The sequence below is a fragment of the Typopeltis vanoorti genome, chromosome 2, assembly GCF_054136105.1.
Source record: "Typopeltis vanoorti isolate ZY-2024b chromosome 2, IOZ_Tvanoo_1.0, whole genome shotgun sequence".
NCBI lineage: Eukaryota > Metazoa > Arthropoda > Arachnida > Uropygi > Thelyphonidae > Typopeltis > Typopeltis vanoorti.
Window position 1 is genome coordinate 22966653 of NC_143550.1, and position 23588 is coordinate 22990240.

Below are 23588 nucleotides of genomic sequence, written 5' to 3' on the forward strand. Positions count from 1 at the left end.
CATATGGATTATTTGCCCAGATTTGGTCACCTGGTTTTCAAAAAAATAAAGATGTATTGGAAAAGGTTCAAAGACGATTGACTAAGGTGGTTTCTGGTCACTGGAATGTTGAGTATGAAGATACATTGACGAAATGCAATTTCGAGAAATTGGTGGATCGAAGGAGGAGAAGAGATATGATTGAGACATAAGCTGTTAAGAGGTTATTAACAGATTAATATCGGGGAGGTTTGGCACAGAATGGGTGAAGACAGGAAGAGAACAAGAGGTCATCCCTGGAAGCTGTATAAGGAGAGTGTCAGCAAGGGAGTGAGGAGCAAGTTTTTGGCATGGAGAGTGGAGAGTAAATTGGAATGCATTGCCCAAGAGTGTGGTGAGCACAGAGACAGTGAACATATTAAGGCGCGGTGTGATAAACTGTGTGTATAACAGTGGACCTCCCACGGTGAGTCTTAGACTCCATGGAGGTTTTTTTATAATAATAATAAGCTAAAAAATCCAATTAAATGTTTCTGCCTGTTGAATACTCTTCTTCCAGGACAGTAAATAGTTTATACTGACCTCATAAAACTTCCTGATATTCTCATAGAAAACTTCCTGATTAATTTCACCATTTGATACTAGCTTACTTCACTGTTGTTTGCCAAAAATGGCACACATGAAGTCTTTTTTAAGTTTATTTTCCAATTCAGAATATTTCATTAACACTTTGGTTGCATTAATAGAATTGCACTCTGCTTATTTGATTGAAGTTTGAAATAATTGTAAAGTTCCATACAAAAACAAAAGATATACTTCATTTACTGGTTTTTCAAAAAATCTTTTAAAATATTTGGGCATTGTTTGCTTGAAAGAGAATATGACTTTAGATCCTCAAATATATCAAAATGCTTCGTATTGCAGGCAATAAGCTCAAAAATCTTAAACTACTGTGAGACAAAATTGTTTTGTATATCTAGAAATTCACAGAATTCTTCAAGTTGGGTGGTTATGAATGTGTATACATGAAAATATTTGTATATTTTAATTACCATCACTTCAATATTCATAGATAGTGTATCTGCAGCAGTTGAAAAACAATTATTTACTATAAGTGCCAAATAGCCAATGCCTAGAACAGGATGAGATACGCTTCTTTCAATTTTTCTGAATACATTTTTCTCACCGCTCCTATTTATTCTTCCAAAATTTGTATTGGTATTATCGATGCAGTAACATATCTTTTTATCAAGGGAGTATTTCTTGACATTTTTCAAAAGATAATCACACAAGATGTCTGGAGTTTCTCCTGATACATCTTCAAAATGTAGGAGTTTTATCTGAATCTCGTGATCTAAATAAAGTAAATTACTGAACCACTACAGAGACTGGTTTTATGTTTTTATGATTTGAACTATCAATTGAACTAACAGATTTTAAAGCATCCAACATTTTAGTGAAAATTAATGACAATATCATATTTATCGCTTCAGTTTTTGTGCGAGTGGCTGAAAAAACTGATTTCATGCATTGCAGGCAGATAAGCAAACAAAGCTTCTTTACACATTTAAGGTCATCATCAGTAGCATCTGTTGATTTAAAATAAACAGCAATATTAGAAGGTGAAACACTACTTACTGCTCTCTTGTGTTTAGCACTTTTTATATGATCTTCTATATCACCTCTTCCCTTGTGTGTGTGACTGAGAAGTCTTCATTACACAAATGTGCAACTTACACGATCACTGTCATAAGAAGGTTTTAAAAACTTATATTCAGCTTGCAACTTTTCATGGAAACTGCAAAGTAACTAAAGTAAGGAATGCAAAAACTAAAAGAAAGGTAGCAGACTTTTCAGACACAAACATCAAACACACAAGGAGAATTACTAAACACGTAAGCACCTGTAATTTAAAAATCCCGGACTCTTTTCAATCCTGGACATAGCCCTGGACGTAATTACAAATCCAGGCCTCTCCAGGCCAATTCCTGATGTCTGGTAACCCTAACACTGTTGCATTCTTCAGTTGACAGCTATATCTTTAACAGCTTTCACCATGTTTTTTGCAGTCTTTGTATTTGAATACACTTAACACAAATCAATTTAGTATTGTAATCTACTTGATACTTATAACCGTTTCCTGTTATCTGCTGTATGAACATAAGAAAAGTCTGCAACATTTAGTGTCCTTAGAAAGGGTCTCCATTGATAAACTAAACATTAATGTCATGCACAGATCTATCAAGACCATGATGTTATGTCTATTATCAACAAAAATAATTGCCTTGGAGCTCTCTGCTATAAGTTTCACAATATTGGAAACTTTTTCATCCACTATGTTTGAAATTTTTTCTTCTTAGCGTTATGTCCTGCTTGGCGCAGGCTCTGCTGATGCATGATACAACTTTGGAAGATCCCAAATGGCTTGTCACAGAGCCTGACATTGGGGGAACACAACACAACACAACACAACACACACACACACACACACACACACACGCGCGAATGCATGAAGGTGAAAGACGATCACAAACAACCATGCCCTAGGCAGGATTCAAACCCTGGCTGGAGAGCACTAACCAGCCAAGCCAACGAGGATGGCTATGTTTGAAATTTCTAGCCCATTGAAATCTTGAGTGACCCACACCACACACACACACCTATCTTTCTTTTTTTTTTTTTTTTTTACTGTAGTCTATGATTTTACAAAGACCACTATCATCTACCCTCTACTGTGATCTTTCATTTACCCATTTCATTCAAAACTCATTAAATGTCTGAATCCATTTTAATGCTGATTGTTGGATCTTCTAATGTTTTGAAGTATTTGAAACTGATCATCTTCTTGATCATTTTGCAGGAGGAATTTTATTCTGTGAAGTCTCTCTCTTATTTTTCTTTTTTCTATTAGCAAAATGAATTCTTTTTGATGGTCTCTCTTGAGATGCTTTGTGAGATCTGTAGAAGTGTGCTTCAAAAGAATCACAATTACTTACCTTGCAAGTTGCTTTTCCTTTCTTACTACCATTAATACCCAAATATGAATGTATCTAATTTTTGGGATAGACTATTTTCATAGGACTACAAAAAATATAAAAAAATGCACAAAAGAAAATCAAATGAAATTAGAAAAACATCTTGAATGAAGATGTTTGTGGAATAACTTTATTATCTTTTCTAGCATTTAAATAAAACAAGACACTCCACGTACCCACCTGTCAGACCATTAGATTCCAATGACCTGATTCAATCTGTCTTACCTCTCAAATTTCTTAGATCACTTATAGAAGAACTCAGTGGATTGTTATGTTTGCATATAACAATCTAATAATCAAGGTTGAAAAATATCCTTCTTTCATCTCCCAGATGAAGGAAGGATGTTTAGGAGATGAATTTTATCACTCTAAGCAGGGTGAAGGTTTCCATTACTCGGCCAAATAACATGGCTTGCAATTGTATCAGTACTAGCAATGCAATTTCTTTGATATTTTCTATCAAGTGTATGGTGTTTTTTTTTTTTTTACATAAGAAGATGTTTGCCTGATGTACGCACGTAGATGTGCTAGATGTTTAGCTAGTAAATAAGTTGGAGAGTATCTTGAATCAATAATTGGTCTGAGTGGCAAGTCTTGTTTATGCAGTTGAGGAACTCCATATATTCTAGGAAGAAGAGGTTTAGATTCAAGGCATTTTTTTTTACTTGGTTCCATCTTCATTAGTAGACATACAAAATAAATTGCAATAAAATAAGACTATTTCGACAGATCGACTTACTTACTCAAAAGAGTTTTCTTTTGGAAAGACTGTAAAAACAAAGCTGTCAAAGAATATTATGTGCATTATTGGTTGCAGGAGAATAGTTCCATCTCATTAATGGACATCCAAAATAAATTACAATAAACTAAAGATTATTTCAGCCTGACTGACTTAAAAGTCTCTTCCCATCCAGTTCGCAAACTTAATACCTTCCTTTTCTCTCCTAAAAGATACTTATCCTTCTCTTTCGTGTCCTGGAGTTCACAGAATCCCCTGCTCCTGCAACTTATGTTATTATGGACAGACTGACTGTTCTGCACAAATTTGTTTTGAAGAACATCAGGAATACATTTCATTTAAAGAATCCAACAAATCTGGTTTAGCAAGCCACATTATCTATGAATCACAGAATTTGTAGATAATGATAATGACTATGAAACAGCTGAAATTTTACAAATAAAGACATTTAACTGAACGTAATTGATTCCATCATTAATATGTTACGGTGAATTCTTCCTCTTTCTCAATTTTTAGAATGAAGATTTCAAATCTTATCAAAGAAAGAAACAACCATAGTGAATGATTAACACTCAGTGAACTAGTTATTAACATGTCCTCCAAAAAGTTATCTGATCCTGAAATGAACATCATTTCCTATTGTTTCAATTTTCTGATCTCGCCCAGTACGATTCCAAAATTATATATTATGGCAAAGGTGGAAAAAAAGCCTCCAAAGAATTCCAAGAGATGCAGCAGATTTTCTTTGCATTCAAACACCAACATACAAGTAAAGTCTCCTACTAATATCACAAAAATTGAATTAACACTTAAAAAACATTAAGAAGTACAAAAACATTGTAATATTGAAAGCTGATAAAGATCAGTTATTTTTAAATTCTACAGAATATGTAGAAAAAATCTTCTAGAAGACAAACACCTATGAAAAGTTGGAGCACCAGATCCCACAGGATATTTCCATAATAAAACCAATAACTTAATTAAAAAAAAAAACATGCTGAACTGATCTGAAAGATGATCCTCGTGATGGTAAGCCTGTGGAAGTGAGGAAGTGATGACTGAGGAAACTGTCTCTTGTTGAGGAGGAACTGCTCAATGAGACTGCTGAAGCTTAAAGAAATCTCAGCAAGGTTGGAGCTTTCTCTAACAACCATCTTTCACATCATTCATGAGAAGCTTCACATGAAGAAGGTCAGTGCAAGATAGGTGCCCCGACTTCTCTCTTCAATTCAGAATAAGCACTACTTGACCTGTTCCTGCAAGTTTTCAGATCTCTGCCAAGAAAATCGGAGAGAAGTGCTGGAATCCATTGTCACTGGGGATGAAACCATGGTCCTTTATTATGATCCTCTTTCCAAAAGGGAATCCATGGAGTGGGGCAAACCAGGCAAAGCACCGCCAAGAAAAGCCAAGGTCACTCAGCTCACCAAGAAGGCCATGGCAACAAGCTTTTGGGATTTGCTGAGTATTCTCTTGATTTGCCGGCTTGGTTGGATGAATAATTAGAATATCCGCTCTCCAGCCAAAGGCTGTGGGTTTGAATCCTGCCGTGGGCATGGATGTTTGTGATTGTCTGTGAAAATACTAGTGGTGGTGGTTGCGGGGTGATGTCATTGGCGTAGATCAGTGATGGCGAACCTTTTTACCCAGGTGTGTCAAACTTTTTTTTTTTAAATATTGACGTTGTTCATGTGCCACTTGCATACATGCATTATAAATGTAACTTCATAATCATAGATGGTGACTTATATCATATTAGGCTATTTATTTAATAGGACATTGATATAAAATCTATGAATTCATATTATACAATTAATTTAATAAACTGAAATTACAAACTTACATTACATTTAATGACTTTTCTGTTGCCGACTACTGGTAGAAAGTTGTTTCAATGAACAAAACCTACCTTCGCTTTAACTGAGAGCGATCTTACACGATTTATCGCAGTTTTTTCATCAGAATACCAATATTTTTCAACATCCAAGGTGTGTCACCTGAAACCCTCAAGTGTGTCAGTGCTGACACGCGTGTCGTAGGTTCGCATCACTGGTGTAGATGAAGGTAGTTGCGGTTGGTGGACTGGCGAACACTGAGAGCTGTAGAGTAGGTAATCTCCCTTGATGAATCTTTGGACTCCCTGGAGGTGTTAGGTAATAATAATAATAATAGACTTCAAGGAAATGAATACCACTATGAATGCAGAATATTATGATACACTGTTGCACAAACTGCACAATGCCATAAAGGAGACGAGACGAGGACAGCTGCAGTGAAGAACTGTGGCTTTCAGGAAATTGAACACTCACTCTACAAGCCCAGATCTAGCACCCAGTGAATACTACCTCTTCTTGAAACTGAAGAAAGACCTTTGAGGAAGAAAATTTGCAGATGACAATGAAGTGAAAGATGCAGTTTTTAGCCATTTTGCAGACAAGGGTACAGACTATTTTTTCAAGGGCATAGAAATGTTAATTCAAAAATGTGAAAAGTGTGTTGAAGTAAAGGGAGATTAATGTTGGAAAGTAACACAGTTGTTTTCTTTCTATCAAGTCTAAAAGTTAATCAGGCAGCAAACTTATAGAACCACCCTCGTATGATCTAAACCACAGTAGCTACATCAAAAACTTCTGGACATCAAATGCTATATGCATCTGAATGGACTATACAACATATTTCGGATTCCTATAAGTCTAGCTCAAACAGCAATGGAACAACATGAAGGGTTCCTATTCCATATCTTTCTGGAATCGCAGAACCAATCTCAAGAATCATGAAAAAAAAATAATAATCTAGTGGCTTTCATCTTCAAAATATAAATGATCACCTGTCTCTTCCTGACATCTACCAAGTTCTGTGTGAATGTCACCTTTCTTACTTCAGACAAACTGAACTATCAGTAGAGCCAAGACTGCGAGAACACCTATCCTACATTGCCAATAAAAAAAAATCTGAGCAATCTAGCCTAGCACAACATGGAATTGATACTGACCACAACATCCTCCGGTATGAAACACACGTATCTCATTGTTGCCAGCATAAGTTCGAACATTTGTTTAAAGAAAAACTGGCCAGAATGGCCAAGTGTTTGCATATCTGTTCTCCAGCCATAAGGCTGCCGGGTTCGAATCCCACCGTGGGCATGGATGTTCGCGATTGTCTGTGAAAATACTAGTGGTGAGAAGTAGATGGCACTGGTGTAGATGATGTGGTTCACTATAGTTGGCGGACTGAGTGTTGAAGACAGAGAATTGTAGAGCAGGTGCCCTCCCTCGATGAGTCCTTGGACTCCTTTGAGGTAGCACATAATAATAATAATAAACACTGAAACTGTGCTCCACCAACCAAACCTGAATCAAAATAACTGCCTCTTTGTTTTTTGAAATAATACAATTTTTCTTTTGTTATCAGTTTGTGTTGTTCTACATAACATCAAGTGGCTCTTAATATTTTAAATAATTCACTGTTTTCGTTCTACTTCATATTCAAACTGCCTGATGCCAGTGATGATCAACCATAATTTTCAGGCTGAAATATTTAGCTATTAAAGTTTATTATTCACTTTTTCTTGTATTATCATTATGTTAATTTTTTTAAACTTCAGATCTGCAATAGCTACGATAAGATAAGCCACGGATACAATTAAAACCATTAGATAGAAAAGTACATTTTGTGTTTTCTATTTCTTTCTGTATGGTGTTTGCATAGCAAAGAGAATGAGCTTGATAGATGATGGTGAGAGAATGATTATAATATCCAGCATCAATCTTCTTCCATAAATAAAGCCCTATGTGGTTAATGAAAAATGAGAAGGTGTAAAAAGTAGATACAATTCCTATTTTCATTTTTTAAGGTAAACTGTATCCTGGAATGAATGGCATTACTTTTGTTTACTCAGAATTAGATTATCTTAATGCTTGGGATTTATTCTGGATATCAATCTGCTTACTGACATTCCCATTGACTGAATTTGTTCAGTCTATTAATCTACAGAGACAGATTAACAGACTGAACAAACACGTAGATGAAGTCACCAGACAGGAAGTTAAAAATAAACTGAATACATACCATGGCCATCCACCTAGACCAGTAGTTCCTTACTCTTTTTGACTCAGGAACCCCTTCCAATGTAATATTTTTATCGCAGACCACTTAGCCTACATTCTCTGAAATCTAATAATGGTTTTCAATTTACATTATAGGATATTTCTATTATTATTAATTAGGTACTTATATGTAATAATAGTCTGAGAATGAAAAAATTAACATGGAAAATATATTTAACACTTCTTTAATATGATATAATGTAAGATAGTAAACTACGTTGCTTATAATAGCAACGTATGTAATACAATCTTTAAGCATATATCAAAATAAAGCATAAATATAATATGATTATTGGGTTTGTTTAGCCAAACAAAGAGTAGTAATATTTGCTTCCACAGAAAACAGAGCTTAATGAGGAGCAAGTTGAAAAAGCTCTCTCATGCATGTAGGTAACTGAAAATAGCAACTGGATTTCCACAGCTTTTTCCTTAAATTATGAATATTTCATTTTTAATCCAAGCCAAAAATTTGTAAGATTTTCAGCAAATAACTCCTCTGCAAATAACACATTGCAGACATGGATAATCCATATATCCAAAAATGAAAAATCAAATTTAAAATCTTCACCATATTTCCTCTTGTTTAATATTAATTTTTATGACAATCTTTTGAAAAACTTTATATAGCATTTGCAATTTTCAACTAGCTGAATGAATTTTTATGAGTTTTTCTTATTTTTTTCGTTGAGGTCATCTTGGACTATATTTGAAGGATGATTTCATTTTCATGCTCCTCATTAACTTATATTCAAACATCACTGTTTGAACATCATGAAGTTCAAAAATAGTATGAATTTTATGTCAGAAACAATTCAATACTGTGTGGCATTCAATTCAGAGGATGACCCCGAATGCAATGGAAAGACAACAACAAAGACTGGAAAGGTAAGAGTCTTACAGAAACAAGAGATGGAGAGGAATGTTCATCAGCTACAATCTTCTCAAAAGAGGAGGCCAGATTATTAGATGACATTCAAATCCAAACATAGTACAGCACAGATAGCCCCAACAATATGTCTACCCTACATATATAAAATGATAAGCCTTTTTATGTCACGTAAAAAGCATCAGCTACAATCTTCTCAAAAGAGGAGGCCAGATTATTAGATGACATTCAAATCCAAACATAGTACAGCACAGATAGCCCCAACAATATATGTCTACCCTACATATATAAAATGATAAGCCTTTTTATGTCATGTAAAAACGTGACATTTTCTACCCTTTATATATATATATATATATATATATAAAATGATAAGCCTTTTTATGTCATGTTTTTTGAAACGTTTTGAAACTCAGAGGCTACCCTGAGTGTTGAGTCTTCAAAATTCAAGTCATCAGATTTCAAGGAGAATCGGCCTACCAGTACGAAACACGGGGTGGGTATGCGCCAGGGGGCATAGCCTCCCTAGTGTATGTATATATATATATATACACACATGCACACCACACTATGATGACATGCGATTGAATGATGCAACTCACATTGGCACAGACTTGCCTATTTTTCTCCTGCTAGCACTTATTACACATGCTCACTATTTAAGGATGCAAGAAACAAAGTATAAATTCAATTAAGTATAAATTTTTAAAAAAGAATAAATTTTACATCAAACCCCATTAATTAATATTAACTCTTTTGTAGTTTACAAAATCATAAGTAAATCTAAGAAGACAGATGCCATTACAAAATTTTTAGTGAGAACACCAGTTGGGAACCTATGATGTAGAATATATGACTTAATGTTTCATAAATAAGCTGCTTAACTAAAACCTACAAAATACGAGTTGTTTCAGTTACAAGCTTTATAAAGAATTATCCATATCACTATCTGCTTTTATAGGTAAATTTCAATTGGGTATAAAAGTTACATTTTAAATTTTAGATTTTAAATTTTCTAAACCTCTTGCATCCATGATACATACAGAATTTTAGGTTTTAAGTTTTCTGAACCTCTTGCATCTATGATGCACCCAGACTAATTAGTCTGGCATTTCATCATTTACTAACATCTTCTAAAGCTACATTAGATTTGCACAAATAGTATTTCCCACCTGATGATAGTGAACCGATTATAATCAGGTTATTTCTGGTTATTTAATTTGCTGAAAGAAGTGCACAAACAAATTTAAGAGATAGTGATCTGGCTCGGTTTATTGATATACTATATTAGTATCTAAGACTATAATGCACCAAGTCCAAGGTTAAAACACAAGTAATCATACTATACAAACTACACATAAAAATTTTTCTAAGATGTATACAGAATAAAATTGGTATACATATATATATAGATAGATGAAAGGGAAGTGGTGATTACTGGAGTAGAAATTATAGCATCATCTATAGCAGAAAAGAGAAAGGACAAAATGACATGGGTTTGATACTAAAAAAAGATTGGGAAAAGAAAGTGAAAAATACTTACCACCTAAACGACAGAATGCTGTTGATAACCTTAAAAGCAACCTCAGTGGATCTTGTCATAATTCAAGTATTGGTGCCAACAAGTGACTCTGAAGATCATGAAATAGAAGAGGTATATGAGCAAGAGGAACGAATAACATCATAAAAATTATTTAATTATGAGAGATTTTAATGCAATGGTTAGAGAAGCCAGTCAATGTGAAGCAACTGGACAAATTCGACTAGGCAGAAAGAATGCATCAAGAGAAAGCCTGTTAGATTTGTGTAAAGAACATCACTTTATAACTGGTAACACTTTTTTAAGTATCAAAACAAAGATGCTATACATGGAAATCACTAAGGGGTGTTGAATGATATTCAGTGGACTACATACTAATTGAGAAGTGATACAGAAACCAACTAGTTATGTTACAACTATCCAGCAGCTGAAATAGAGAGCAACCACTCACTCATTATTGAAAATATAAAATAAAACATTAAAAATTGTAGAATAAGGAAAAGAAGAAAGATGAAATATTGAATTACTTACCGAAGAACTCAAATATAAAAAATAAATTTAAACTAAGGGAATATTAAATCCCAAAGATTGGAATCAGAGAGTTTCACACCGAATATAGTATAGTAAACTATAAAAGTATCGGCGACTACTAGCGTGAGCTAATGCACGTAGTCCAAGTACATAGTACAAACTCGGACAACTCATAGCAAAGCTGGTAAAGTTCTGATCGTGATTCTTGGTATTTTCCATAATGTAAAACACATTTCCTAGGAAATGTATGCTGTTATTGCATTATGGTGGGAGGCTGCTACCCAGACCGGTTTCAGCCTTTATTGAGGCTTCATCAGCGAGTAGCTAGACCAAATTAATACCAAAGGGTATAGCGAAAAGAACTTATATACTCTGCTATATGAGTTGTCAAAAAGGTGCACCCATTAAGTTACTTAAATATAAAGAGCCAATAGGCTTCATTTCGGCAATATAAACATTATTTAAATTAAGGGGATATTAAATCCCACATTGTTTTAAAACTGAATAAGAAACTCAAAGATTGGAATCAGAGAGTTTCATGCCAAATATAGTATAGTAAACTATAAAAGTATTGTCGACTATTAGCGTGAGCTAATGCACGTAGTCCAAGTACGTAGTACAAACTCGCACGTAGCAATGGTGGTCAAGTTCTGATCGCTATTCTTGGTATTTTCCATAATGTAAAACACATTTCCTAGGAAATGTATGCTTTAATATCCTCTTAATTTAAATAATGTTTATATCGCCGAAATGAAGCCTACTGGCTCTTTATATTTAAGTAACTTAATGGGTGCACCTTTTTGACAACTCTTATAGCAGAGTATAAGAGTTCTTTTCGATATACCCTTTGGTATTAATTTGATCTGATTACTCACTGATGAAGCCTCAATAAAGGCTGAAACCGGTCTGGGTAGTGACCTCCCACCATAATACAATAACAGCATACATTTCCTAGGAAATTTATTTTACATTATGGAAAATACCAAGAATAGCGATCAGAACTTTACCACCTTTGCTACGAGTTGCCCGAGTTTGCACTACGCACTTGGACTACATGCATTAGCTCATGCTAATAGTCGCCAATACTTTTATAGTTTACTATACTATACTATATTTGGCATGAAATTCTCTGATTCCAATCTTTGAGTTTCTTATTCGGTTTTAAAACAATGTGGGATTTAATATTCCCTTAATTTAAATAATGTTTATATTGCCGAAATGAAGCCTATTGGCTCTTTATATTTAAATAAATTGAAACAAAAGAATACATAGTTAAGATGAGGAAAGAAAGACTGCATGGTCAGATAATAGAAAAATTAATTAAAAGATCAGACATTTGAGGAAAAGCCTCTCAAACCTGCTGCAGCCCTTACCCATTATCCCAACCTAAACAAATGTGGTTGTATCAAACTGCCTCTCATATGTATCTTGCATACTAGAATGTATGCAAGATAAACCCTTATCTTGAATACATTCAACCCAACGGCCAAGAACACCCAACCAAAGCCAATAGGTGGTGCAATTATCGGACTTTAGGCCAGCTTTATCTCTTCTGTTCCATTTTTGTTACTGAAGTGTGCTTGCATGTATATGATACCAATGTATTAATTCCTGAAGATGTCAATTTAACGTTAGTGAAACATATGAAGTCATAATTAAAATTTTTAGTTATTATTTAGTTCAGATTATGAAATATCCTGAAACGACACAATGCTGGGGGAAGAATGTTCTATGTTCGATTCTGCTTGCTGACTAGAAGAACTTTTTCTAAGCCTTTCTTCAAACTGGTTTCCAAGTAAATCTATCTCTAGCATGGACAAGTAGTAAGAGCAATTAATTACTTAACTGGAAAATTCTTGGAACAGATGATACCAGCTGAATTTTTTTTTAAAAATCTGGGAGAGGAGATGAAACACAAGAAGTTATTTAAAGTGATTAGGTTAATTTATGAAGAGTGAAAATCGCATGATTTCTATGAAAGTTTGGTGGTAACAATATCCTAGAAAGGGAATTCAACAGACTATAAAACTTTTCAAACACTAAGTTTACTCCATCCACATTTCAAAGATTATACTAAATATGGTAAAAAATAAATAAATAAATAAAAAACCGAATGCTATTTAGATGAGAACCAGTTGGGATTCCAGAATGGAAAAGGAACTACAGCAATAACAGACCAAAAAACAGAAGCAAATATATCTACATATCTACATGCATCACCTTTAACAGATTTGGAAAAGGCACATTCATTAATGTACAATGAATCAGGCTTTTTCAAATACAACAGGAAATTGATATTAACTGGAGAGATAAAAGAAAGTAATATAGAATATGTTTCTAAATAAGCCAAACCAAAAAATAGAGATATGAATACAGAAAAATGAAGGAACTGCAGAAAATATAGAAAGGTGTAAGACAAATTGAGCTTTATCTTATGACCCTTACTTTACAAACTGTATACAGAAAATAAAATGAAAATAAATTGTGGGGGGGGGGTAGCTAAGTGCATTGCAGATACATGAGATATGCTATGCTGATGATATAGCTATATTAGCTGAGAATGAACATGGTTAAAATAGATTTTGGAAAGATGATGTTTTATTTGATTACGGACTTAATATAAATGTTCTTCCAAACATTAATATATATGTTGCAAATATTCAATATTCTTAACTCTATTTAATTTTGAACATTCAACATAAAATAAAAAGTAAAGTCATTCGTATATCTGGAAGGAACTATTCAAGAAGATGGAAGGTATAAGTTTGAAATACAAAGAATTGCTGCATTAAAAAAAATAATAATAATAATAAAATGTATTTAAAAAAAAAAAAGAGATTACTCATTACAAACAAGATGAATAATGATATACAAAAATTATAAAGACATTTGGAGCATGTCTTTTCCAGCTAACACTAGAGAAGAAGAGAAGCCTGGAAAAGAATTGAAATATACTGTTAAGAGAATATTACTAGTAGTTAAATGGTAAGAAATGAAAACCACAGAAGGTGTCTTACTGTGAAATACAAGAGAACTAAATACTGAAGAAGACAGCCAGGAAAATGGAATTTATTCTTTATTTCTTATTAGTTTTCGATCTTCCAGTTTATTCACTTCTTGTTATCTGTTGCTATATTCTTAAACATTTTTGATTTCCTCAACGCTATATTTAAGCCCATAGGAAATTAAAGCCAGATTATATCTTGGACATAGGATAGTTCCGCAATTAGGCATCTGAAGAAGATGCTCAAAGCTTTGTTATGAGCCTTGCCGCTGCTTTTTTGCATTCTGCCATGACTAAGTTGATAAAAGGTGGAAACTAAGTTTAGGATATTACATGTGGCTGTATTATAAATGCTAACATGATTCACTGCTTTTGCTAAAAGAGCAGGTGATTGTGATTTATTTTCCCCCTGTGATAGTGTTTTTTTTCCCATGTTTGACACTTCCCATTTATGCAGTAGGAACAGGGATAGAGAACTGCTGGTTAAGATGACAGTAGCAAATGTTAGGGAAGATTATTATTAGTAATAATAATAATAATAATAAAGATGTCATTTCCAATGTTAAAGAAGAAGAGCTTATTGCTGATAATGTACTCAACAATCCTCCTGACATTAGTATTTGCACTAAACCTAGGGAGTGTTATGGACAGCAAAATGGGATCATCAAGGTCATCCTGTGAAATATCTACACCAAGCAGGAGGGAGAGGGGGGGGGGGAGAGAGAGAGCAACTGCCTCTATGTTGGTATTGGGGAAGAATTGGTAGGAATGAGATATGGATGTTTGGTGGGTGCATCAAAATCCTGATTTTGATTCCATACGTTCCCATTTTAATTGATGTTTTGAAGGACTGCTGAATATGTCTACAATTTCTTCATCCTCGGGAAAAAATGTTTAGAACATAATTATGCCAAGGATATTTGATATCTTAATAATTATTGATCCTTTTGTGAATACAGGAGGTATCCATTTTTATATTTGGGTGTCTGGAGGCTTCTCTATGGTGCCCATATCATTATTTTTTCCACCAAAGAATTTTCCATGTACTTTCTGAAGACACACATTACAAGACCATGCATTCTAATGAAAAGGCAGACTAAATCACAGAATTCAGGAATGATGTAACTGTGAGAAGGTCAGATAGTAATCTTTATTAGTTTCTCAGCATAAGGGGATTTTCATTAGGTGATGTTGCAATACTTATGCTTTACTTTCTGATATAGAATGCCCAATTCTTTCTTGATCTTTTAAATTGCTTTCTTATCCTTCAACCAACATCCTTCAGAATGCAAATTAAATATCCTGATACATTTATATGCTTTATGAGTGCCAGTGCCATCTTTGATTTCATGTTCAACTCCCACACTAGGCACAGAGAGAGTACAATTATATGATACTGTACCAGAAGTCAATCATGGAAGGACCATTCAAGGGTTGATTCTTTGGAGATTTATTCGTTTGAAAGTGGATTAATTGCTAGACAGTTTAGTTTAAGGTTTTATAGGACCTACTTGCTCTGAGTTTTTTGTTGCTTTGACAAGGATATCACTGAACAGATTTTTACAAATTTTGGGAATCCTACCAACACTTTTAAACCATTCTGATGAATAAGGTTTTCCTGATTGGATACTAGTCTCAAATAATTAGAGTGCCAAAATCTACACTCTCATATCTCATACAGCAGCAAGAGAAACTTGAAGTTAGGTACTGTACAAAAGACAAGAGGGACCTTCAAAAAAAAAAAAAATAATAATAATAATAAAATAAATTAAAGCATGAAGGTAAGGATCCAAATGAGGAGGCCCTCAATTAATGTTCTCTATTGTCACTGGATGAGGTGTACACGTAAGAAGCTCACTGTTAAAGAGTAGGAAGAATAAATCAACAAAAGAAAGAAGTGCCAAAAAATGGAAATCGACAAAACTGCCAATCTTTTCAAAAATTCAGTTGATGAAACAGATCTATTTTATCATGCTGCACCAGACAGTTCTGTGTAATAAACAGGACTCCAGAAATCTACTTGTCCACTTGCCACAGGCAAGTAATCAGAGACAGGTGGCAAGTGAATTTTCAGCCAGGTTCTAAATATACTGAAAATATATGGTTTGCATATCTAGCAGGTATGCAGCAAATCATGATTTAAGGTCTTAAAATTTGGGAAACCATCATTTGACTTGTGGTTTAAGCCAATAAGAATACAATTTTGTCAGCTAAATCACAAATTGCCATCCCATCCTTGTTCATTCAGTATCCAGGTGCCCATTCAGTACCCAACCTAACGGGGTGCACCAGGAGATGGTGAGGATTGGACATTGTCAGAAACCCTGGTCGATTCTCTGCATCCCTTTAAAGGTTGACAGAAATTAGTCAAAACACTAAATTAGCTGTATACAAGACAGTTTTCAAACCAATTTTACTTTAACTGGATCTGAGAGCTGGGTTAGAAATAAAACACTTGACTTGACCACAGATATGAGAGTCCTGAGAAAGATTAGGGGCATGAACAGATGGCATCAAATGTAATATCATATTAAAAAATGAGGATATTAGGAAAGAACTTAACATTGTTAGCATCCAGGAATGTGTTAGCAGAGCTCATCTCAGGTGGTATGGTCACTTAAGCAGAATGGGAGAGGAAAGATTAGCAAAACTAGTATTCTCTGCCAAGTTGGAAGGAAAAAGACCCAGAGGAAGACCAAGATATAGGTGGATTGATATAGTAAAAAGTGCCTTAGAAGAGAGAAATATAAGATCTGATAATGTTGGAGTCGTGACAGATAACTGATTGATTTGGAAGAAAATTGTTGTTAGGAAGTTAGTAATTCTATAAGTTCTTCATGTAGTACTATCATAATATCCTGTACACCCCTTCAGGGTACATGTCAGGAATTTTATGATGATAATGAAATTTGGGAAACAAAGATGGGATGTAGAATTTACACTTGGTGGGGATATATTATTGGAGGTGGAGGAAATAAACAATCTTGAGGTGATGGTGGATAAGGATCTAAAATCTAGAGGACACGTTGCCAAAATTGTAAGGACAACACGACAAATTCTGGGAATGATGCGGGGGACAGTTGTAGAAGTAAGGAGATTCTTGTTCCATTGTACAAGTCAATGATTAGACCATACATGGACTATTATGCACAGATTTGGTCACCTAGTTTTCAAAAGGACAAAAAGGATATTGGAGAGAATCCAGAGGTGACTGACTAAGGTAGTTTCTGTTCTGTGGAATGTTGAGTATGAGGAAACATGGTGAAGATGCAATTTACAGTCTAGTGGATAAGAGGAAGAAGGGAGATATGATAGAGACCTACAAGTTAGTAAGGGGTTGTTATAGGATCAATGTTGGAGAGGTTCTACAGAAAACAGTGGGAGATCAGGGGAGAAGAAGAGGTCATCTCTGGAAACTGTATAAGGAAGGTGTGAACAAGGGAGTGCAAAGCAGGTTTTTCACATGCAGAGTCGTGAATGATTGGAATGCCTTTCCTAAGAGTGTAATGTCTGCAGAGAATCTGAATGTTTTTAAGGAATGGTATGATGAACTGTGTATACGATAAAGGGCCCTTCAAGATGAGCCTTTGACTCCATGGGGTCTTAGGGTGGTAATTATAATAATAAATTATTTTGTTTGCATAATTTACTTTTTTTTCATTTTTAAACATCCTCATTCACTGTCAAGTTATTTGATAACAGCTGTTGCCAGTGAATTTGATAAAGAAGTTTTATTTTCATCCAGGAGATAGCATATTATAATTATAAAGGAATTAACTTATTAATTTAGCTATTATCAAAATGACATATTAGTTACTGCTGACATTATTAAACAAGAATTAATTAGGAAATCAGATTCCGGTAAAGTGAATCTTCCTCTAGATCAAGGGTTCCCAATCTGGGGTACCCGAACCCCCGGGGGGGGGGGGCTACAGTGAATAGCAGGTAAATAAGTATATTATGCTATTAATATATTCCAAAAATAGTTATGTTATCAACATTTCCAGGATATTCCATGTTGGTACTGTCTGTCAGCCACACCAGCAACATTTCAGGTCTCTTTTTGGACACGGACACAGTGAGGTTGCATAGACTTTTTCTCACTGCAGGGTCCGATAACTCAAAATGCTCAGTTAAGATTCAAGATGGCTAGTGAAATTGCCAGATCAGCGCTCACTCGAGGTTCGCTACGCAGCATCTGCACCTCCTGCGCATGTGTGTGACGTACTGATTGATACACACTCTGACTGCTTCATTTCGACATGCTCACAGTAAACACGTTTTAGTGATAAACATAGTTTAGCTAAATTACTTTTGCAGACTAAATTTTAATCTAATTGTAAGTAGCTTTTTATTTTTAGCTTATTCTAAAAATGATATTATAGATCAAGATTTAAATATATTAAAATATTATTTATTTTTTAGCTTATTTTTAAAATTAAAGGTTAGATCAGGATTTATATACAAAAAAATATTATTTTTGCAGATCCAAGGAATAACCACGCCAAAGAAACATTGTTACCAAGATTCATATGCAATATGGTTTTACTTTTGTGCTTGAAAAAGAAGGTGTGCAAAAGCCACTTCATTTGCTCCAAGATATTCAGCAATGGCAGTATGAAGCCATCAAAATTGAGAGAGCATCTTCAGAATGTTCATCCCGAACATTCTAACGATTCAGTAATGCTCGTTTAGAATAAAACGAGCATGATTTGGTAAGAATATCACCCTTCATGACCATGGATTTATTACTTCGAAGAAGCCAGCACTGGAGGCCAGTTATCACGTCGCATTGAGGGTCGCCAAAGAAAAGAAACCACATACAATTGCTGAGACATTAGTGAAGCTGTGTGCTATGAACATGGTTGAGTTGAATTGTGGTAAAGAAGCAAAAGAGAAAATTGCACAAATACCGTTATCAAATAATAAAATTTGTGATCGGATTCGAGAAATGTCAGAAGACATACGTGTACAGGAAGTGGAGAAATCAAGAAAAGTCCAGCAAGAATTAGTTTACAGTTGGATGAATCAACTAATGTCTCTAACTGCGCAATTTTTTGTAAACCCTTTTTTTTTTTTGTAAAACTTTTTTGTAAACCCTTGAAACAAACAACAAAGGCAGTAGAGATTATGAATTTGGGGAATGATTTTTTTGATTCAAATGGCCTTTCATGGGAATAAGTAGAATCTATTTGGAGCAGATCATATGGGGAAGAAGGGTGGAGTTGGGTAACTTTGCCAATTTCAAATCTCTTGATGAAATCACTTCAGATATGGCATATGAACTAAAACAGGAAGTTTGTGATAGCATTATATTACATTTAAAAGCTTTGAAAGAGGCACTTGCAAGAATAATTCCTCCAGACCAAATGAATGAAGTCTGGATACGTAACCCTTTTCATATTGATTTAGAAAAAATCAGTGACAACGACCCAGTAAAAAACGAGCTAATTGAATTCCAATCAATCAAGTTACAAAATTTTTGGTGTAACTTGAAGAAGCATATCCCGTTATCACCAAACGTGCTTACATGGCTATAATTCCATTTATAACAACTTATTCATGTGAATCAGGATTCTCAGTTCTGTTTTCAATCAAGTCCATAAAAGAAACAAACTGGAGGCTGAACATGATATGCAGGTGTTACACCTGATATCTTAAGAATGTAGAATTCTCAGCTATCATGGTGTAACATGAAGAATAAATAAATTAAAAACCCTGCATAAAAGATAATAGATAAATTAATTAAAAGAAAAAGAAATATTCTTGCATCCAATAAAATATATAAAAAAATAAAGGTGTTTGTTGAACTAACTAACAAAAAGAAAGAATATATTAATGTTGTAATATGATATAAAAGAGAAAATTTAACTAAATAAGACAGAAAAGGATTAGTCATAAGAGATGGTATGTGAAAGGCTAGAGATTAAAATATTAAGTAAGTTCATAGAGAAATTTTGTAAAGAGGATATAAGTTAGAGGCTAGCAAAAGAAAAACAACAGACTATCGCTCAGGGCAGATTCCCGGATTAAGACATCGTTACGGGCTCGCCGACCAAAGGACGTTTGGCAGAAAAACGCCACCCTAATTGGTCGGTGAAGTAAAATCAAGTAGGGGGAGGAGAAAGGAAGTTATAGAAGGTGCCGTTAGGAGAGCAAGTATAAAAGGATTGGAAACCCCCCCCCCCACAGGTCTTTTAGACCTTTTTGGCTTTTGGTTTTTGGTTCTGTTCCAGGAGAGTTCTTCGTGAGCTCCTTCGTATGGGTTTCACGGTGTTTTCCTGAGTGGTGAGATTGGAGTTATATCTCCGTCGTCACAACACTGAAACAAAAGTGAGCGGAATTTCGGTTCCGTATTTCCTATGTAAGAAGCGAAGAATGCCATATAGTCGAGGAAAAGAAAGCATATTCTTTGTGTTTCAACTTCAGTGACAACCACGAAAAAAGGGAAAGCTGTAAAGAAATCGATAACCACGTCGCGAGTTGCACGGCCGTTATTTAGACGATTCAAAGTGTGTCCTGAATAACGAAAGGTAAAGACCGCGTAGGCATAGTTCAATTCAAAAGGGAACATAGGAGAAGCAGATTATCGGAGAGGTTATACCAGGATACTTCAAATCAGAAAAAGATAGAGGCCCATATGGAAAACTCAGGAAAGAAAGGTACTGTAAATTATATCGCGTGTTAACTAAGATTCGTCTGTATTAGTTATCATTATTCTAATACTAAACTGTTGAAGTGAGCAAGAAAACAATACTAGGACTTTAGTATCTGACAGAATATATTGAAAGTAGGCTGACTAGTGTTAATGTTATATGAGTAATTAAGTGTCCTGAGAATTTTGCATGTCTATTATATTGTATAAGAAAGTTTAAATGTCACAGTTATGTGTTAGTGCAGTAAATGGTTTAGTTAAGCTACTTAAGTTTGGATAGTTAAATAGTGTGAATTAATCTTATATGTCCATGTCATATGAAGTTATGTGTTGAATGTGTATGGCGGCATGATCGTAATACCCATTATAGAATCATAGCTTAATTATTTATGATAAGCTAATGTCAGTTTGTAAATATTTAGTATAGCATTGAATTGAGTAATAACTAAAATTTGAATTGTACCATGTTAAGGAATTTAATAAACCTTTTGTCCAATGATAAAAGTTATCTGAAATTGCTGTCCAATGCACCACTTGAAAAATTACGAACCTAATCACGCGGGAAACTGATGTGTTAAGAAACGAGATAAAGTGTCGCGACTGCAACATAGTTACACTTTCTGACATATTTTAGTTCTTTCTCCTTGTTTTTGCATATAATATCTTAAACTAAATATCCCAAAAGGCGCAGTATAATACAAATATTAGGGATACTAAGGGGAGAAATAACTTAGATATTAGTAAAAATTTTGGTGATATCTCGAGCATAGATAATAGTAGAACATAGATGAGAGGAAAATATTAGATAGATTAAAAATCATAAATTGGGACACAACAGCGGGCATCTATTTCAAAAACTGTACCAAGAATAAAACTGTTGGTGGATAAGAAACAGAATCAAGGATCTCACTAGTCGATTTTACTGCAGTTTAATAAAGATTTTACAATTTTATGATAATGTAACTGATTTATTTCCCGAATAAAGCTTTTATGTAAACTTAATTACTGTTTATTTCTTATATTCTTTGAATCTGTATGGTAAACTTAAAAATTTATTTCTTATATGATTATATGAATAGGGGGTAACGAATAATTTACTAAAAGCCATGGGGGTACGGGGGACAAAAAGGTTGGGGAACCCCTGCTCTAGATGCTTCTACAGATATTTCAAATGAGAAACTTGTCCATTATACGAGGTACATAGATAAAAATCAGAAACTGAAAGATGCATTTATACCATAATTCCTCTGCAAATCTCAACATTTGCAGGATACTTTAATATAAAAAAGGGTGGAACAAATAAATAATTCTTGTCATGGAATGAACTGCTAATTGATTAGTTAGCATTGGAAAAGATGGAGCAGGTAACATACTGTGAAAAAATAATGGACTTAGAGCAATATTAGAAAGATGTGCCAGTTCTTATATCAACACACCATACTGCACATAATCGAATCAGTTTTAAATTGTATTAAAAATGTTTCCTTTGTTGCTGAAAATAAAACAGTACCTTTTACTGTACGCCCACAGATAAAAGACCCTTTGACACATGTCAGAAGAAGGAGAATTCATACCGATAATTCTTGTGGAATGATTTGCTTATTATTACATGTAGGAAAATTAACTTTACTTTTATGAACATTGTAGTTTTTAAAGTAGAAACTATTTTGCTTGTAAAGCAGTTGGAAAATTTTATGTATAAAGCACGTGATTTCGTGTGTTGGTAACCAATTTGTACGTCCTTTATTTCTTTCTCCCCTTCAACATGAATTGACTATTCTTGGCAGTCTGCCAGACTAGGTTCTATGAAGTGTGAGTGTACTATACCAGAATTTGCCAAAAAGAATGGAAAAAATTGGAAAACGTAGTAGACATGTTACAAATAAAATCCTGAGCTTCAAGTAGCTGCATTCAGTAAAGTGAGCATCTAATAGTGAAGTACTGATTGACTTGTTAAAAGAGCTACTCTACAGCAGGAATGCATTTGGAAAAGGGGATGATGCTGCAATATCTTGTTAACAAAAATGAAAACATAATGGTATTCAGATAATGTGCATATAGAGAGCTATTCATATATTGGAAAAAAAATCTATTGGGTTGGCAAATAAGTTCGTTTGGTTCATGCGTTAGTACAAGTTTACACCTCTTCACCTGTCGCTATTGTTGCGCAACAATATTGCGCAGTTGAAAGGTGACATTTCACATAACCTTTCGGTGAATTTTCGTTCGTCCTACTTCAGTTGCATGTGTGGAAGGAAATAACGTACATTACCAGCATATTTTGCTTTTTTATTTCAAAAAAGGCAAACAAGCTGGGGAGGCTCATAAAAAAAAATATGCGGCATATATCAGGATGATGCCTTAACAGAATGCGTATGCGCCTCGCGCCGGTCGCCCAACTGAGGTTGATTCGAGTGTTGTGAAGGATTTCATCGTGTGAAGAAAATCCGTCACAAACAGTGCAGGAGATTGCTGCAGTACTGAACATATCTACAAGCATTGAAAACCATTTGCACAAGCTGGGATATGTTTCAAAACTCAATGTTTGAGTGCCGCATAAATTGACTGAGGCCAATATGACTGCTCGCATATCCATCTGTGATTCGCTGCAATGTCGTCAACAAAAACGACCCATTTTTGAAATGGATGATTACGGGAGATGAAAAATGGGTCATGTACGATAACATAGTACGTAAAAGATCATGGGGGACACAAGAGCGAACCACCGCAAACAACCTCGAAAGCGAGATTGCACCCAAAGAAGATTACGCTCTCTGTGTGGTGGGATTATAAAGGTGTTGTCCACTACGAGGTGCGGTCAGGCAGAACGATTGATTCGACCGTCTATTGCTCACAATTTACGTGACTGGCCCGTGCAATTAGCACAAAACGTCCTGAATTGGCAAATCGGAAAGGAGTTGTCTTTTGCTACGACAATGCCAGACCCCACACATCGTTAACAACCCGGAGTAAACTGTTACGTCTTAGCTGGGATGTATTAACCAGACCTGGCACCTTCCAATTACCACTTATTCAGATTGTTGTGGAATTCTCTGAACTCTTGGGGGTGGGTTTGAAACAGCCTTCCCATGCCCCCCCTGCCTGTGGTGTTA

General features: G+C 34.7%; 1 protein-coding gene across 3 annotated transcripts in view; it reads right to left on the bottom strand.

The window, feature by feature from the left end:
- The window catches only part of LOC150108872 (uncharacterized), a 222416-nt gene that overhangs the window by 180364 nt on the left and 18464 nt on the right, over window positions 1-23588 (bottom strand). For 2 of the 3 annotated variants that reach the window (XM_090403956.1, XM_090403964.1), the window contains exon 2: window positions 10289-10376. The exons of the other annotated variant lie outside the window; for it this stretch is intronic. The gene's annotated coding sequence lies outside the window, so the exon portion shown is untranslated. The remainder of the gene's footprint in view (window positions 1-10288; window positions 10377-23588) is intronic. 3 annotated transcript variants of the gene reach the window in all.